This window comes from Chrysochloris asiatica, unplaced genomic scaffold (assembly GCF_000296735.1).
Source record: "Chrysochloris asiatica unplaced genomic scaffold, ChrAsi1.0 scaffold00113, whole genome shotgun sequence".
Classification (NCBI taxonomy): Eukaryota; Metazoa; Chordata; class Mammalia; order Afrosoricida; family Chrysochloridae; genus Chrysochloris; species Chrysochloris asiatica.
This window is the reverse complement of record NW_006408631.1, coordinates 4,992,207-4,996,835: the sequence shown is the minus strand read 5'-3', so window position 1 is coordinate 4,996,835 and position 4,629 is coordinate 4,992,207. Positions and strand designations below refer to the sequence as shown.

Below are 4,629 nucleotides of genomic sequence, written 5' to 3'. Positions count from 1 at the left end.
TCCCAATGAGACCGCCAAATCCCTGCCTTCCAGCTCTCTGATTGGTCTCACTGGCCCCAGCAAGTCACTTCCGCTCCGTAGAAACAAGCCACACCCACCTGCCGATCCTTTACGCTTTGTGACTGTGGTGTTTTGTTGCATTTAATATTCAGACTCAAGGAGTTACCTCTGCTTTGCAGACTCGCAGGTTTCCGACTGATCCCAGAGAAAGTGAGAATGTCTTCCGTGCCGTGCACATCACCTGCCTGCCGCCGCCAGAATCCCTTTATTTCCTGGTGCTTCTTTGTGACGTTCCTGCTATCTGTGATGTTACTAGTTACTTACACCAATGCTGCCTGTGGTCCTCCAGAAAGATATGAATCTATGAAGCTCAAGGATGCCAGTCAAGAGAGTTACCCTGTTGGAGCGATGGTAGAGTACGAGTGTCGCTTAGGATTCATGCAGAAGCCTTCCTTTGGCACAACTGCTGTTTGTAATGGTAATAACTCATGGTCACTTATTGAAGAAGCTTGTACAAGAAAATTATGTTCCAATCCAGGAGAACCCAAGAATGGCTATGTAATCCTTGTAAATAAAACCTTGGAGTTTGGCTCACAGGTTGAATTTGCTTGTAACGAGGGTTATAGATTAATTGGGCAAAAAACTATATATTGTGAGCTTGCTGAAAGAAATTCAGTTGATTGGAGCAACAGTAATCTTCCAGTATGTGATGTGGCTAAGTGTATACCACCTAAAGACATACAAAATGGAGAATACAGCAACTACGGAAAGGAGGTCTATGAATATAGTGAAGCAGTGCGTTATAGATGTAATGCACATGAACCGGATCCATATTCACTTGTTGGAGCACAAAAACTGTTTTGTACTACCACCGGAGAATGGAGTAGTGAGCCTCCTCAGTGTAAAGTGGTCAAATGTGTGTTTCCAGTCGTTGAGAATGGAGAAATAATCGAGGGACGTGCCTCAAAATTTTACTACAACGCAAAGGTTACATTTCAATGCCAGAAAGGTTTTACCATGACGGGAAACAGAACAACTGTTTGTGAAGAAACTAGTTCATGGGCCCCTCCACTTCCACAATGTGTTAAAGATGCTCCTCCTCCTTCCCCCAATTCTGCAGTTACATATGTTCCAGGACTTTTTCCTTCTCCTCAACAGCCACCAATTTCAAACCTTCTAGATGGAGGTAGCATTGCTGTGATTTTCATTGCTTTGTTGCAGTTACTGTAGTTTCCCTCTTCCTGTACAAATATCTTTGCAACCAGAAGAGAGGGTTGTGGTAAAACTGATGGGGTTTGCTGACAGGGGTAAGATCAACAAGGCGCCTCAGTTAACTTTTATGTCTCTTTTGATCTAATAAAAATAGGAGTGTCTTTATTAGTGATAAAAAAATTACAACTAAATGAATACTTGGAATAAATGATGGTACATCAACCAAAATTAAGATTAGGTGATTTGGAATTGCTGAAATATAATAAATATAGTAAGGGAAAAAAAAAAAAAGTTATTCTCAATGAATAGGCTTTGGCCTTGCAAAATCTATGTAACCTCAGGTATAGTTTCCAAGGCCATACTTTCTAACTATCGATCCTTCTTTGTTTCCAACTTTCACTTTCCAATCATCAGTAATAATAAATGCATCTTGATTGCATGCTTGATCAATTTTAGACCGCAGATGTTGGTAAAATCTTCAGTTTCTTTATGCTTGGCATTAGTAGTTGGTCCGTAAATTTGAGTAATAGTTATATTAACTGGTCTTCCTGCTAGGTGTATGAATATTATACTATTACCAACAGTGTTGTACTTCAAGATAGATCTTGAAATATACTTTTGATGATTAATGTGATGCCATTCCTCTTCAATTTGTCATTCCCAACATAGTATAGCCTATGATTGTCTGAATCAAAATGACCAATACCATTCCATTTCACTTCACTAAGGCCAAAGCTGTCTATCTTCAAATATTACATTTTTGACAACTTCCAATTTCCTAGGTTCATTCTTTGTTCATTTTATGTTGTTATTACTTAAAGTTGATTCAGGTGTTTCTTCTCATTTTGAGTCATACTAAATCAGCAAATTAATTGCTAAACTGACTCCATGGCACATAACAACAACCACAAATCAGCAAATGAAATTCCTGAAAGCTTTCTTAACTTTATTAAGTTCTCACGTACTTTGGTCATGTCATCAGGAGGGACCACCAGTCCCAGGAGAAGGACATCATTCTTTGTAAATAAGAGGACCATCAAAAAAAAAAAAAAAGGAAGACTCTCAAGGAAATAAATTGGCACAGAAACTAACAATGGGCTCAAACCTAGAAATGATGTAAGGATGGTGCAGGACAGGGCTGTGTTTCATTCTAACAGTCATAGAGTCTGTGACTTGGGGCTGACTCAACAGCACCTAATAAGCACAACTATATTGAGGAGGCAGTTCTATCTCGGTAGAAATTTAAGTGCCTTTCAAACTCAGGTGCTCATATTCTGGCATTACCTCGGACAATGGTCTGCTGCTATTCAGAAGTTTTTCACTAGTGGATTTTTAAAAGAAGTATATTGCCAGGTCCTCCTTGCTAGTGTGTCTTAGTCTGGAAACTCAGCTGAAACTTGTTCACCCTAGGTGATCCTGTTGGTATTTAAACACCGATGGCATAGCTTACAGCTTTACAGCAACACACAAATGACAACAGTATAACAAATTGACAGATGAGTGGCAGTATTTTAGATGACTATGAGCCCTAGTGTGGCACTGTAGGTTAAGTACTGGACTGGCAACTTCAAGGTGTGCTGTTGAAACACACTAGCCACTTTAGGAAACCCTATACATGGTCATTATAAGTTGGAGCTGACTCAACAAAAACAAGCAACTAAATGAGCCTTATTGGAATACTGGTGTGGCTCTGTAGGATAAGGAATGAACTGCTAACCACCAACTTCTCCTTGAAAAGTGTATACAGGATCACTATGAGTCGGAACCAACTCAAGTGAACTTAACAACAACAGCACCGACACTAGTGGAATAGTGCCTTGTACAGTGGGCTGCTAACCACAAGGTCAGCATGTTGAATCCATCAAATTATCTATGGGAGAAAGTGGAGGGGTTTTTTTTTTTTACTTCTGTTAAGGTTTACAGCCTTGGAAATTCTACATAGGAGCACTATGAGTCAGAATCAATTCAATGATAGTGTTTTTTTTTTTTTTTTTTTTTTTTAATTATTATTCATTCTAAAGGAGCTCTAGTGTGTAAGTGGTTAAACATTTAGCTGCCAACAAAAAACTTCAGTGGCCTCTAGTCTCATAAAGATTGTTTATATTGTTAAGTGCTGTTGAGTCGGTTCCAAATCACAGTGACCAGGTATAGGTTTTTCAAGGAGCAGCTGGTGGGCTTGAACCACCAATCTTGTGGTTACTAGGTCTGTGCTTTACAGCCTAAAAGAACCATATGGGGCAGTTCTACTCTGCCATATAGGGTTTCTATAAGTGGTAGATTTATTCAGTACTCAACAATACCTAACAACATTATTTAGCCAATTTCAATGATCCTCGTGGTTACATGGGTCTCACTTGGACAAATCAGAATAATCTTTCCAGTGGGAGATGCTTAATCTAATCATATCTACAAAATCCTTTCACCATGAAAGGTAACATACGTTTTGGATGTTGGAGCATGAACATTTATGGTAATACAGAAACAGCTGCAACCATACATTGACAGAGATCTTCCAGAGGTTCAAGCTGGATTCAGAATAGGACGTGGAACTAGGGCCTATGGATCTTGGCTGAAAGCAGAAAATACCAGAAAGATGTTTGTTGTTGTTGTTAGGTGCCATAGAGTCGGTATTGACCCATAGTGAACTTATGCACAGCCGAATGAAACACTGCCCAATCCTGGGCTAACCTCACTACTTTTGCCACGCTTGGGTCCATCAATGCTGCCACTTGACCAATCCATCTCGTTGGGGTCTTCCTCTTTTTCTCTGACCCTCCACCTTATCAAACATGATACCTTGTCCAGTGACTGGTCCCTCCTGACAATATGTCTGAAGTATAAGAGACGAAGTTTGGCCATCTTGGCCTCCAAGGAGTGTGACTGCACTTCTTCCAAAACTGATCTATTGGTTCTTTTGGCAGCCCATAGCACTTTCAATATTCTCCTCCAACACCATAACTCAAAAATATCAATTCTTCTGTTTACCTGTGCTTTATTGACTATGCAAAGGCTTTCAGTTGTGTGGATCATGACAAGCTATGGACAACATTGTGAAGTATGAGTGTTCCTGAACACTTAATTAGACTCATGAGGCATCTGTACATGGACCAAGAGGCAGTTGTTCGAACAGAACATGGGAACACTGAATGGTTTAAAATGAAGAAAGGTATGGGACAGGGTTGTTTTCTTTCACCATACGTATTCATCTTGTATGTTGAACAAATAATCTGAGAAGGTGGGTTATATGAAGAAAAATGTGGCATCAGGATTGGAGGAAGACTCATTAACAACCTGCGATATGCAGATGATACAACCTTGCTTGATGAAAGTGAAGAGGACTTCAAACATTTACTGATGAAGATTAAAGAGCACAGTCTTTGATATGGATTGCATCTCAATGTAAAGAAAACAAAAATC

The 4,629-nt window shown here is 39.6% G+C and overlaps 1 pseudogene; it reads left to right on the top strand.

The window, feature by feature from the left end:
* The first annotated feature begins 216 nt into the window (after positions 1 to 216).
* On the top strand, positions 217 to 1,230 carry LOC102838478 (annotated as a pseudogene).
* Positions 1,231 to 4,629: the final 3,399 nt, after the last annotated feature.